Source organism: Pseudophryne corroboree, chromosome 2 (assembly GCF_028390025.1).
Source record: "Pseudophryne corroboree isolate aPseCor3 chromosome 2, aPseCor3.hap2, whole genome shotgun sequence".
Lineage (NCBI taxonomy): Eukaryota > Metazoa > Chordata > Amphibia > Anura > Myobatrachidae > Pseudophryne > Pseudophryne corroboree.
Genome location: NC_086445.1, coordinates 632,896,788 through 632,911,930, shown reverse-complemented (window position 1 = coordinate 632,911,930; position 15,143 = coordinate 632,896,788). Strand labels below are relative to the sequence as shown.

General features: G+C 48.8%; 1 protein-coding gene across 2 annotated transcripts in view; it reads left to right on the top strand.

Moving 5' to 3' along the window:
- DEF6 (DEF6 guanine nucleotide exchange factor) overlaps window positions 1–15,143 on the top strand; it is a 299,363-nt gene that overhangs the window by 70,041 nt on the left and 214,179 nt on the right. The gene's annotated exons all lie outside the window — the stretch shown is intronic.

Sequence of the window (15,143 nt, the reverse complement as noted above, 5' to 3'; positions counted from 1 at the left end):
GAGCCAGTGCACACCAGGTAGTACTAAATCTTTCTTTAGAGTGCCCAATCTCCTGCGGAGCCCGTCTATTCCCCATGGTCCTTACGGAGTCCCCAGCATCCACTACGAGAAATAGATTTACCGGTGAGTAAAATCTTATTTTTTCTCTGTGATTTCTGGTCACCATATATCTCTTGGGTTCCCGGTTTGTGCTGATAACACTACACTGGGAATTCTTGCTAGATATAGTGCTGCTTATATTGTACTAGGTTGCCTGATACTGAGCTTCTCATTATGTCATCTGCAAGGGGCAATGGAACTGGGGCTTAACCCACATTGAGTGGAGGTGATGCTGCAGACACATTTGAGGAAAACATGGCAGCAGAGAGTTCAGGTTCTGGGGGTTCTTTGCTCCCCAGTGAGTTTGTAGCAATGGGGGTCCACAATGACCCGCCCTGGGCTACCTTTTCCACGTTATTAAATATGCTGGTAACTAACTTACGCCCCCTGTGGGACCGCCTATGCCAGTACAGTAGTTTATGGTCCCTGCAGTCAATCCGCCATGGGCAGATCAGATGTCAGTTACAGCACTTGAACCAATCACTGACTAAAAAGAAGTCTAACTCTCGCCCGCCTAAGACTAAGGCGTCTTCTAAACGGGCCGCTACATCCTCACAATCCACCACTGTTCCAGACACTTCCTCTGTTGAGGGTGGCGCATACACTAACCCCACAGACACTGACTCTGATGCTTCAGATGGGGAGGGACGGTCACAGGTGGATGTCCCTGATTTGATTGAGGCTATCAGGCTGATTCTTCAAATTTCTGTTGAACCTGAACCTGAGCCTGTGTCTAAAACTCTGGACAGATTTAAACGTAAGAAAGTGGTTAAACAAGTTTTGCCTCATTCTCAACACCTGGCTGACATACGTCCGGAATCCTAGGAAAATCCAGGAACAGAGTTCATGCCACATAAGAAAATGTTGGCTCGCTATCCTCTCTCTGCGGGGCTATGTAAAAATTGGGAAACTCCTCCGCCTGTAGATTCCTATGTTGCAAGAATGGTAGTTTCCTCAGCTCTGCCAGTGACTACCATCACCTCTCTGAAGGAACCGACGGATAGACGTGTGGAGGGTTGTTTAAAGGTGATTTACACCCTAACGGGCTGTGCATAGGCCAACCATTGCAGTGACATGGGCTGCTGATGCTGTTGAAGCATGGGCTCAGGAGCTGGAGGCGGAGCTACCTTCCAACGCTACTGATCATGCTAGACAATGTCTCTCATATATTACCATGGCTTCTCATTATCTTAAGGAGGCGGCTTCCGATGCCGGGTTGCTGGCGGCCAAGGCTGCGACTACGTCCATCTTAGCTCGACGTATCCTTTGGTTGAGATCCTGGTCTGTGGATCTGGATTCTAAGAAAACTGTGGAGGACATTCTTTTCGGAGAAGACCTCAATAAGATCGTGGCTGACTTAGCTTCTGCTAAAACAGCTTGCCTACCGAGTACGGCACCGAAGGCTAAAAGTACCTTCTCTCGCTCCTTTCGTCCTCCAGGAAAGGCAAAAGGTCAGACGTACCCGAAACAAGCTCGTACTTCCAAACCTGCTAAGCCCAGACCCAAGCGGGCCTGGGCTGACCGTCAGCCTGCTTCCAAAACAGACAAGCCTGCCGCATGACGGGGCGGGCTTCCCTCTGGGGGATCCCAGGGTGGGGGGCCGACTTCTAGGGTTTACCCAGGAATGGTTGAAGACCACTTACGATACCTGGGTAGGGGAAGTCTTCTCTCGAGGTTACGCCGTATCCTTCAAGAATCGTCCCCCTCATCGATTTTGCCTGACAGACGTCCCTTCGGATCCGGTGAAGGCAAAAACTCTTCAATCGGTGGTGCAGTCCCTCCTGGACACAGGAGTGGTAGTACAGGCAAGGGGTACTATTCACCGCTGTTTCTAGTCCCGAAACCGAACGGGTCCTCGCGGCCCATTCTCCATCTCAAGTCTTTGAATAAGTATGTGAGGGTCTCCAAGTTTCATATGGAAACTCTACGCTCTATTGTTCTGGCCTTGGAGCCTGGGGACTATATGGTCTCAATGGACATACAGGATGCCTACCTGCATATTCCTATTGCAATGTCACATCAGCAGTACCTGACGTTTGCGGTGGGCAACCTTCATTACCAGTTTCGGGCATTACCCTTTGGTTTGGCCGCGGCTTCGCGGGTATTCACCAAAGTCATGACGGTAATGACGGCTGTGCTACGCCGTCAGGGGATCAGGATCCTCCCGTATCTAGACTACTTACCGATCCTGGCGAACTCCCCAGAAATTCTCCTACATCATTTGGATGTGACAATCCAGTTGATTCAAACTCACGGGTGACTCATCAACTGGAAGAAATCTTCCCTGGTCCCTGCTCAGGGCATGGTACACCTGGGGGCATTGTTGGACATTCACAACCAGCGGTTGTTCTTGTCTCGGGAGAAGATCCTGAAACTTCAGGACAAGATTCGATGCTTCCTATTTCGTCCGCAAGTGACGATACATTCGGCAATGCAAGTGCTAGGTCTCATGGTGTCGGCCTTCGACATGGGGGAGTACGCTCAATTCCATTCCCGCCCTCTACAGAAGTTGATTCTGGCCAAGTGGGACAGCCTGCCTCACCGGATCAGGTCTCAATTGATCCCCTTGTCTCCGGAGGTCCGTCTGTCACTGAGCTGGTGGCTTCAGGACCACCGATTGAGCGAGGGTCGTCCCTTCTGGATCTCCAACTGTGTCCTTCTGACGACAGATGCTAGTCTTAAGGGTTGGGGCGCGGTGTTGGAGCAACACTCCCTTCAGGGCCAGTGGACCAAGGAGTAGTCTCTCCTCCCGATAAACATTCTGGAACTGCGGGCGGTGTTCAATGCACTGAACTTGGCCCAGCATTTGATACAGAACTGACCTGTTCAAGTACAATCGGACAATGCCAATACGTTGGCGTACATAAATCATCATGTCGGCACTCGAAGCCGCATGGCGATGAGGGAAGTGTCAAGAATTCTTCAATGGGCGGAATGCCATCTGCCAGCCATATTGGCAGTGTTCATTCCGGGTGTCCTCAACTGGGAAGCGGACTTTCTCAGTCGTCAGGACGTACACGCCGGAGAGTGGAGCCTCCATCCAGAAGTATTTCAACTCCTCATGTACAAGTGGGGCCTTCCAGATGTGGACTTGATGGCGTCTCGACACAATCACAAGGTTCCGGTCTTCGGAGCAAGGACAAGGGATCCTAAAGCGGTGTTCGTTGACGCACTGGCAATCCCATGGAGCTTTCAGCTGCCGTATGTGTTCCCTCCGGTGTCACTCCTGCCCAGAGTACTAAGGAAGTTAAAACAAGAAGTAGGAACCCTGCTTCTGATCGCTATGGCTTGGCCCAGACGGCACTGGTTCTCAGATCTACAGAGTCTCTCGATAGAGCATCCTCTTCTACTTCCACAATGACCAGACCTCCTCGTTCATGGCCCTTGTGTTTACCAGGATTTGGCCCGACTGGCTTTGACGGTGTGGCTCTTAAAGCTTCCGTATTGAGGGCCAAGGGTTTTTCTGAGGCGGTCATTCATACTATGTTGAAGGCCCGTAAGCCAGCTTCTGCTCGGATTTACCATAGGGTCTGGAATTTTTACTTTGCTTGGTGCGCATCTAACAATTGTGACGCTTACAAGTTTAGTACGGCCAAACTTTTGGCCTTCCTACAACAGGGCCTAGACTTAGGCCTTCGTCTGGCATCCCTCAAGGTTCACATTTCTGCCTTGTCGGTATGGTTTCAGAGAAAGATTGCTACCCTGCCTGATGTTCATACTTTCACTCAGGGGGTGTTACGAATTCAACCTCCTTATGTACCACCAGTGGCCCCTTGGGATTTGTCAGTGGTTCTGGAGGCCTTGCAAGAGTATCCGTTTGAACCTCTTACGTCTGCAGACCTTAAGTGGCTTTCCCTTAAGGTTTTGTTTTTGCTGGCTATTGCCTCTGCTAGAAGGGTCTCGAACTTAGGTGCCTTATTCTGTAAGTCCCCCTATCTGATTTTTCACCGTGACCGGGCAGTTCTTAGAACGCGCCCTGGTTATTTGCCTAAGGTGGTGTCTTCCTCCCACCTTAACCAGGAGATTGTAGTTCCGGCCTTTAGTTCTCCTGAGTTGTCCTCCAAAGAGCGATCTTTGGATGTGGTACATGCTCTCCGTATCTACGTGAAGAGAACTTCCTCCATTAGGAATTCTGATTCTCTCTTTGTGCTGTTTGGATTTCACATACGTGGCTGGCCTGCTAACAAGCAGACCTTGGCCAGATGGATTAGAATGGTGATTACACATGCTTATGTACAGGCTGGTCTTCCAGCTCCTGCTTCCATAAAAGCCCATTCTACTCTGTCTGTTGGACCTTCTTGGGCGGCCCGCCGTGGTGCAACCCTTGAACAATTGTGCAAGGCGGCTTCGTGGTCCTCAGTGAACACGTTCATAAGGTTCTATGCCTTCGATACTTCCGCCTCCCAGGATGCTTCCTTTGGACGCCGGGTTCTTGTGCCCGCTACAGTACGTCCCCTCCCATAAGGAACTGCTTTAGGACATCCCCGATGTTGTTATTCCTTGTGGAGCCCAGTGTACCCTGCAGCAGAAAACAAGATTTATATAAGAACTTACTGTTGTTAAATCTCTTTTCTGCGAGGTACACTGGGCTCCACAAGGCAACCCACCCTGACGCACTTAGCTTTTTTGGGTTGGTATGGCATCAGCCGCTGACACCCTCTCCTGTCGTGAGTGTGTGGCTTCTAACGATTGTCGTCTGTTACCTGCTACTGCATTGGACTGGTTAACGAAAACGGAGCTCCTGTGCACGGAGGCGGGGTTATAGAGGAGGCGGCGCTGTGCATCTTGGGAACAGTCAAAGCTTTGAGCCTGTTGGTGCCTCGGATCAAGATCCTACTCTACACCCCAATATTATTCCTTGTGGAGCCCAGTGTACCTCGCAGAATGAGATTCAACAACTGTAAGTTCTTACCATAAATGTCGTTTTTGGGTATAATATCTATACATCTATTCATCAAATTATAATTAATTTCTCCTTCATTCTCTGGGGACACTGGAGGCTTATGACAGTGGGGTATAGATGGGTGATTAAGTGGAGCTGGCATTTAAAATTTTGGAAGTGTGACTGGTTCCTCCCCCTGTTTTAGAAATGTGCCCCAGAGAACCAGATCACTCTTTGGGTTTCTCCAAATTTCATATTTGATTTTACTTGAAACTTGAAGTTTGAAGAGTTTGCTTCACACAAGCTTGAGGACAGACAGGCAGCCTCTGCCCCTGCTTGTTTGCAACAATGGAGCTGCTGGTGGTACCCTATCACAGCTTCCTGAGGCTGGTGCCAGGGTCCTCTGCTGCAGGGATCACCATCCCTGGGGGGCACCCACTGCAGCTGCGTGCGGCTTGTATCACTGTTCCCTCAGCCACAACTGCCGCCGGCCAGCATGGGCAGGTTCCGTGAGTATTCCCCGTCGTCTCGACTAGCAGGGTGTCCCGATGGAACACTATTCAGGTGGTTTTAATATAGATTTGCCAGCACTGCAGTCTACTGCGTACTCTGCAGTATTTAAAAGACCATTTTGCAGCTTAAAAGCAGTGCCATAGTGGAGGCTCTTGCTCCCAGCAACCCCTGCCCACCATCTACAGAGAGAAGTATACATGGCAGTGGCCATTTTACAAGGGGAAAAAACTCCACACTCCTGCTGCTGACTCTGCTGTTCGGATAGTGCTGTCACCCTACACTCAGCCTTTACCAGTGACTTGTGAGTTTGCTGTGGGGGCTATAGGTGGTAGGAGAGCAACTATACTGCACATTATAGGCCTATATCTCTGATCTCTGAGTTATATATTACTGTGCCAGCGCTGTAACTCTGTATATATCGCGCTATATAGGGGAGGTGTCTTCTCCTCCTTTCCCTATTGCTTCTCTCCCACATCAGTCCCTTTTACTATCCTCAAAAAGTCAGTGTTTAAAAAAGATTCAAGCTCCAGAGCTGGGAGTACAGAAACTGTTCCCACTTCAGAAAACGGACGGGGTAATAACTATATTTCTCTGACGTCCTAAGTGGATGCTGGGGACTCCGTCAGGACCATGGGGATTAGCGGCTCCGCAGGAGACAGGGCACAAAACTAAAGCTTTAGGATCAGGTGGTGTGTACTGGCTCCTCCCCCTATGACCCTCCTCCAAGCCTCAGTTAGGTTTTTGTGCCCGTCCGAGCAGGGTGCAATCTAGGTGGCTCTCTTAAGGAGCTGCTTAGAAAAAGTTTTTAGGTTTCTTATTTTCAGTGAGTCCTGCTGGCAACAGGCTCACTGCATCGAGGGACTTAGGGGAGAGAAGTTCAACTCACCTGCGTGCAGGATGGATTGGCTTCTTAGGCTACTGGACACCATTAGCTCCAGAGGGAGTCGGAACACAGGTCTCACCCTGGGGTTCGTCCCGGAGACGCGCCGCCGACCCCCCTTGCAGATGCTGAAGATTGAAGGTCCAGAAACCGGCGGCAGAAGGCTTTTCAGTCTTCATGAAGGTAGTGCACAGCACTGCAGCTGTGCGCCATTGTTGTCACACACTTCACACCAACGGTCACGGAGGGTGCAGGGCGTTGCTGGGGGCGCCCTGGGCAGCAATGTATAATACCTTATTCTGGCTAAAAATACATCACATATAGCCCCTGGAGGCTATATGGATGTATTTAACCCCTGCCAGGTCTCAGAAAAACGTGAGAAGAAGCCCGCCGAAAAGGGGGCGGGGCCTATTCTCCTCAGCACACAGCGCCATTTTCCCTCACAGAAATGCTGGTGGGAAGGCTCCCAGGCTCTCCCCTGCACTGCACTACAGAAACAGGGTTAAAACAGAGGGGGGGCACTTATTTGACGATATGTATATATATATTAAAATGCTATAAGGGAAAAACACTTACATAAAGGTTGTCCCTGTATAATATAGCGTTTTTGGTGTGTGCTGGCAAACTCTCCCTCTGTCTCCCCAAAGGGCTAGTGGGGTCCTGTCCTCTATCAGAGCATTCCCTGTGTGTGTGCTGTGTGTCGGTACTTGTGTGTCGACATGTATGAGGACGATGTTGGTGAGGAGGCGGAGCAATTGCCGGTAATGGTGATGTCACTCTCTAGGGAGTCGACACCGGAATGGATGGCTTATTTAAGGAATTACGTGATAATGTCAACACGCGGCAAGGTCGGTTGACGACATGAGACGGCCGGCAAACCAATTAGTACCTGTCCAGGCGTCTAAAACACCGTCAGGGGCGTTAAAACGTCCTTTTTACCTCAGTCGGTCGACACAGACACAGACACTGACTCCAGTGTCGACGGTGAAGAAACAAACGTATTTTCCTTTAGGGCCACACGTTACTTGTTAAGGGCAATGAAGGAGATGTTACATATTTCTGATACTACAAGTACCACAAAGAAGGGTATTATGTGGAGTGTGAAAAAACTACATGTGGTTTTTCCTGAATCAGATAAATTAAATGAAGTGTGTGATGATGCGTGGGTTTCCCCCGATAGAAAATTATTGGCGGTATACCCTTTCCCGCCAGAAGTTATGGCGCGTTGGGAAACACACCTTAGGGTGGATAAGGCGCTCACACGCTTATAAAAACAAGTGGCGTTACCGTCTCCAGATACGGACGCCCTCAAGGAGCCAACTGATAGGAGGTTGGAAAATATCCTAAAGAGTATATACACACATACTGGTGTTATACTGCGACCAGCGATCGCCTCAGCCTGGATGGGCAGCGCTGGGGTGGCTTGGTCGGATTCCCTGACTGGAAATATTGATACCCTTGACAGGGACAGTATTTTATTGACTATAGAGCATTTAAAAGATGCATTTCTATATATGCGAAACTATGGCATCAAGAGTAAGTGCGATGTCCATATCTGCCAGACGATGTTTATGGACACGACAGTGGTCAGGTGATGCAGATTCCAAACGGCACATGGAAGTATTGCCGTATAAAGGGGAGGAGTTATTTGGGGTCGGTCCATCGGACCTGGTGGCCACGGCAACAGCTAGAAAATCCACCTTTTTTACCCCAAGTCACATCTCAGCAGAAAAAGACATAGTCTTTTCAGCCTCAGTCCTTTCGTCCCCATAATATCTGCCCAGGGATAGAGGTAAGGGAAGAAGACTGCAGCAGGCAGCCCATTCCCAGGAACAGAAGCCTTCCACCGCTTCTGCCAAGTCCTCAGCATGACGCTGGGGCCGTACAAACAGGTGCGGTGGGGGGTCGTCTCAAGAGTTTCAGCACGCAGTGGGCTCACTCGCAAGTGGACCCCTGGATCCTACAAGTAGTATCCCAGGGGTACAGATTGGAAATTCGAGACGTCTCCCCCTCGCAAGTTCCTGAAGTTTGCTTTACCAACGTCTACCTCCGACAGGGAGGCAGTATTGGAAACAATTCACAAGCTGTATTCCCAGCAGGTGATAATCAAAGTACCCCTCCTACAACAAGTAAAGGGGTATTATTCCACACTATATTGTGGTACTGAAGCCAGACGGCTCGGTGAGACCTATTCTAAATGGAGTCACTCAGAGCAGTGATAGCGAACCAGGAAGAAGGGGACTATATGGTGTCCCTGGACATCAAGGATGCTTACCTCCATGTCCAAATTTGCCCTTCTCACAAAGGGTACCTCAGGTTCGTGGTACAAAACTGTCACTATCAGTTTCAGACGCTGCCGTTTGGATTGTCCACGGCACCCCGGGTCTTTACCAAGGTAATGGCCGAAATGATGATTCTTCTTCGAAGAAAAGGCGTCTTAATTATCCCTTACTTGGACGATCTCCTGATAAGGGCAAGGTCCAGAGAACAGTTGGAGGTCTGAGTAGCACTATCTCAAGTAGTTCTACGACAGCACGGGTGGATTCTAAATATTCCAAAATCGCAGCTGTCTCCGACGACACGTCTGCTGTCCCTAGGGATGATTCTGGACACAGTCCAGAAAAAGGTGTTTCTCCCGGAGGAGAAAGCCAGGGAGTTATCCGAGCTAGTCAGGAACCTCCAAAAACCAGGAAAAGTGTCCGTGCATCATTGCACAAGGGTCCTGGGAAAAATGGTGGCTTCTTACGAAGCGATTCCATTCGGCAGATTTCACGCAAGAACTTTTCAGTGGGATCTGCTGGACAAATGGTCCGGATCGCATCTTCAGATGCATCAGCGGATAACCCTGTCTCCAAGGACAAGGGTGTCTCCTCATCTACTAAAGGGCCACAGTTATGCATTCAGGACTGGGTCCTGGTGACCACGGATTCCAGCTTGAAAGGCTGGGGAGCAGTCACACAGGGAAAAAATTTCCAGGGAGTGTGATCAAGTCTGGGGACTTCTCTCCGCATAAATATACTGGAGCTAAGAGCAATTTACAATACTCTAAGCTTAGCAAGACCTCTGCTTCAAGGTCAGCCGGTATTGATCCAGTGGGACAACATCACGGCAGTCGCCCACGTAAACAGACAGGGCGGCACAAGAAGCAGGAGGACAATGGCAGAAACTGCAAGGATTCTTCGCTGGGCGGAAAATCATGTGATAGCACTGTCAGCAGTTTTCATTCCGGGAGTGGACAACTGGGAAGCAGACTTCCTCAGCTCGACCTCCACCCGGGAGAGTGGGGACTTCATCGAGAAGTTTTTTCCACATGATTGTGCACCGTTGGGAAAGACCAAAGGTGGACATGATGGCGTCCCGCCTGAACAAAAAACTGTACAGGTATTGCGCCAGGTCAAGAGACCCTCAGGCAATAGCTGTGGACGTTCTGGTAACACCAGGGGTGTACCAGTCGGTGTATGTGTTCCCTCCTCTGTTTCTCATACCAAAGGTACTGAGAATTATAAGATGTAGAGGAGTAAGAACTATACTCGTGGCTCCGGATGGGCCAAGAAGGACTTGGTACCCGGAACTTCAAGAGATGCTCACAGAGGACTCAGGGCCTCTGCCGATAAGAAGGGACTTGTTTCAGCAAGTACCATGTCTGTTCCAAGACTTACCGCGGCTGCGTTTGACGGCATGGCGGTTGAACGCCGGATCCTAAGGGAAAAAGGCATTCCGGAAGAGGTCATTCCTACCCTGGTCAAAGCCAGGAAGGAGCTGACCGCACAACATTATCACCACATGTGGCGAAAATATGTTGCGTGGTGTGAGGCCAGGAAGGCCCCACGAAGAAATTTCAACTCGGTCGATTCCTGCATTTCCTGCAAACAGGAGTGTCTATGAGCCTCAAATTGGGGTCCATTAAGGTTCAAATTTCGGCCCTGTCGATTTTCTTCCAGAAAGAATTGGCTTCAGTTCCTGAAGTCCAGAAATTTGACAAGGGAGTACTGCATATACAACCCCCTTTTGTGCCTCCAGTGGCACTGTGGGATCTCAACGTAGTCCTGGGATTCCTCAAATCACGTTGGTTTAAACCACTCAAATCTGTGGATTTGAAATATCTCACATGGAAAGTGACCATGATGTTGGCCCTGGCCTCGGCCAGGCGAGTGTCAGAATTGGCGGCTTTGTCTCACAAAAGCCCATATCTGATTGTCCATTCGGACAGGGCAGAGCTGCGGACTCGTCCCCAGTTTCTCCCTAAGTTGGTGTCAGCGTTTCATCTGAACCAGCTTATTGTGGTACCTGCGGCTACTAGAGACTTGGAGGACTCCAAGTTGCTAGATGTTGTCAGGGCCCTGAAAATATAGATTTCCAGGACGGCTGGAGTCAGGAAAACTGACTTGCTGTTATCCTGTATGCACCCAAAAAACTGGGTGCTCTTGCTTCTAAGCAGACGATTGCTAGTTGAATGTGTAGTACAATTCAGCTTGCACATTCTGTGGCAGGACTGCCACAGCCAAAATATATAAATGCCCATTCCACAAGGAAGGTGGGCTCATCTTGGGCGACTGCCCGAGGGGTCTCGGCTTTACAACTTTGCCGAGCTGCTACTTGGTCAGGGGCACACCCTGGCTGAGGAGGACCTGGAGTTCTCTCACTCGGTGCTGCAGAGTCATCCGCACTCTCCCGCCCGTTTGGGAGCTTTGGTATAATCCCCATGGTCCTGACGGAGTCCCCAGCATCCACTTAGGACGTCAGAGAAAATAAGATTTTACTTACCGATAAATCTATTTCTCGTAGTCCGTAGTGGATGCTGGGCGCCCATCCCAAGTGCGGATTGTCTGCAATACTTGTACATAGTTGTTGTTACAAAAAAATCGGGTTGTTATTGTTGTGAGCCGTCTGTTCAGAGGCTCCTACATTTGTCATACTGTTAACTGGGTTCAGATCACAAGTTATACGGTGTGATTGGTGTGGCTGGTATGAGTCTTACCCGGGATTCAATATCCTTCCTTATTGTGTACGCTCGTCCGGGCACAGTATCCTAACTGAGGCTTGGAGGAGGGTCATAGGGGGAGGAGCCAGTACACACCACCTGATCCTAAAGCTTTAGTTTTGTGCCCTGTCTCCTGCGGAGCCGCTAATCCCCATGGTCCTGACGGAGTCCCCAGCATCCACTACGGACTACGAGAAATAGATTTATCGGTAAGTAAAATCTTATTATTAATATCTAATAACATGGCCATGTTCTAAACAGTACTGCGTGACCGGAATTACATTGCTACTAAGATACTAATGCCTGGCACGGAAAACCTTGCTACATTGTTCCTCTAAACCAGGGATGGGGAACCTTCGGCCCTCTAGCTGTTGTTGAACTACACATTCCAGTATGCCCTGCAACAGTTTTAGCATGGCCAAATAGCAAAACTGTAGCAAGGCATGCTGGTATGTGTAGTTAAACAGCTGGAGGGCCGAAGGTTCCCCATCCCTGCTCTAAACTGTCTGATTATTAACATCTGGTACTTGGATACTAATCACTAACACTGCAGATACATTTTTAACAAAGTTGCGAAAGAGACTTATTTTAACTGCTTATGTGAACATATTGAATGTGCATGTAATCTATAGATGTTTAACTGAGAACAACCAACAAAAGAGTATTAACTATTTTTTAATTTTTCAAAAAAATTTTTTATAAACCAGTTAAGAAGTTTTCAGGATATAATATTTTGTCTTATGGATAATAAAAATTCCTTTTAACTATAGTTTGTCAGCGCCTTCTATCTATTTTTCTTTTGTCTATTGTTTAAAAGGGATTGAGTAGCCCCCCTGGTAATAGCTGCAGACAAACTAATATATAGTAAGCACTGAACTTTTTAATTGGCGCCAGGAGATACTTGGTATCACATATTCTTTTACTATCCTGTCAGTGTCTGTTCCTCTTACTGCATACAGTGGGGTTCATTATAGTAGGCAAGGGAACCTCATCTAAAGCTTCTTAGAAGCTGTTTACATGTAAAAAATGTAATACAGGTTGAGTATCCCATATCCAAATATTCCGAAATACGGACCTTTTTGAGTGAGACTGAGATATTGAAACCTTTGTTTTTTGATGGCTCAGTGTACACAAACTTTGTTTAATACTCAAAGTTATTAAAAATATTGTATTAAATGAACTTCAGACTGTGTGTATAAGGTGTATATGAAACATAAATGAATTCTGTGAATGTACACACACTTTGTTTAATGCACAAAGTTATAAAAAATATTGGCTAAAATGACCTTCAGGCTGTGTGTATAAGGTGTATATGAAACATAAATGCATTCTGTGCTTAGATTTAGGTCCCATCACCATAATATCTCGTTATGGTATGCAATTATTCCAAAATACAGAAAAATCTGATATCCAAAATTCCTCTGGTCCCAAGCATTTTGGATAAGGGATACTCAACCTGTACCAAAGTCACACGGGGACAGACAGAGGTTCTGTGATGCATGTGAGGCTGTTGCTGTCGCAGAATCGGCACCTTCACTGCAGGACCAACCAGTCTGGATGTCCCAGCTGGCTGGAGTTATGTCAGACCTCTCGGCTGAGCTGGCAGCCTATCGAAAAGACAGAGGTTTCCAGATCTCAGGTCTGTACCATCTCCTGCACCAGAAACAGCTTGGGCGCAGGCCTTAGCTGATACCCCTTTTACACCTACGAGCACGGGTCGCAGCCGGGAGCCTGACACGGGAGCTGCCCCCTGCTGCGACCCGTGCTCGGTCCCTTTCCCATTAGCAGTCACAACCCGGCATATGCCGGGTTGGTGACGCTTCTAGCTACACGGCAGGGGCGGCGCAGGGAGATCACATGATCTCCCAGCGCCGCCCATCCATACAGTGTAAACGGGAGCCGTGTCGCATCGACACGGCTCCCGTTTACACTACACCCTACCCGGATCATTCCCGTGTCCTACCCAGGTAAATAGCCGGGTAGGATTCACGGGTCACTTGATCCGGGTTTACCCTTTTCCACTTGCCAAAAACACGGGTAAATGCGCGCCCCCGTGCATTTACCCGTGTTTTTTGAGCTAGTGGAAAAGGGGTATAAGTCAGTGGATGGACTGTCCAGGTCAATGGGTCCGACTAAAGCGCATACTCCCTCCAATCCTCAGACTGTTTCTAAAATGAGGATTTTGCCTTCGGTATTGCAGTCTGATAATTCGGAGGATGAGGACATGCCCCGCTTGAAGAGGGGGAATTCTTCCAAGACTCGGATGCTGAGCAGGACCCGGACGAACCGGAGGCAGTGTCACAGGGCATAGAGATGCTTATATTAGCTGTGTGCCAGGTGTTAAATGTAATGGACGCAGACCCTGGTCCATCTCGGCCTTCTTTCTGCAAAAAGCAGATATCTGCAGTAACATTCCCAGTTGCATCAGAACTGGATGAACACTTAGCCTGGCAACATACTGATAAAAAATTCCAGGTGTCGCATAGGCTTCTTTCATCTATGCTAGAAGGTTTCTGGTTAAATAAGGCTGTAGAGACCTTGGCTGACCCAGTTATCAGGAAGACTGTAGGCAGGTTTTCCATTAGATGAGCTTATCATTCTGGCAGAGCACATCTGAGAAAATGCAGCATATTTAGGAGAGGCCTCCAGAAATGTGGGTTCTCTAGGTTCCAGGATTTCTGCATTGGCTGTCTCTGCACGCAGTCTCTCTGGCTTAGACAATGGCAGGCTTGCAATAAGGGACTCCCATTTTCAGTTACAGGCGCCTTACTTTTTGGCCTGTCCTCAGCTCCAATCTCATGACATCCGAAAGTGTTTACGAATGATGGCTCAATTTTGTGCCCAGGGTGTGGCAATCATCCCTTACTTAGACGATCTTCTCATAAAGCACAGTCCAGTTGTCATAAAGCACAGGACCAGTTGTTACAGGATATTGTGCAGACCCATCGTCTGCTCATACAACATGGTTGGATCATAAACTTCCCAAAATCCTGTCTCCAGCCAACTCAGAGGCTTCAGTTTCTAGGGATGATCCTTATTACCGCGGTCCAAAGGATTTTTCTTCCTCATGACAAAGCACAGTTCATTCAGGAACTGGTATGTTTGGTCTTACAACATCGCAGGGTGTCAGTACACCTATGCATTCGGCTGCTGGGGAAAATGGCGTCTGCTTTCGAGGCCATTCATTATGGCCTATTCCACTCCAGGCCGATCCAGCTGGATCTCCTCTCCCATTGGACGGGGTCCAATCTGTTTCTACATCAGCTGGTAAGGCTGTCTCCCAGAACTTCTCTCCCTTCTCTGGTGGAGGAACTCCTATCACCTGTTAAAAGGAAAACTGTTTGGGGTCTGGAATTGGGTTCTCCTCACCAAGGATGCAAGTCTGCGTGGGGAAGGGGGCAGTGACATTGGACAGTCTTCTGGTAGACGATCGATGGCCTCTGCCACTACGGGAGGCTCCTCTACAATAGGGACCTTCTGTCTATCCAGACTAAAAGCGGCTGCATTTGACGGTGTGGCTGTTAAGAAGGCAATCTTAAGTCGTAACGGTATCCCAACTGCTGTGATCCCCACCATGCTTTTTTTTTTTTCTTAAATCATGTGTTTCTCTTACGTCCTAGAGGATGCTGTGGTCCACATTAGTACCATGGGGTATAGATGGCCCACTAGGAGCCATTGGCACTTTAAGAGTTTGAGAGTGTGGTCTGGCTCCTCCCTCTATGCCCCTCCTACTAGACTCAGTTTAGAAAATGTGCCCGGAGGAGCCGGTCACAGCTAGGGGAGCTCTA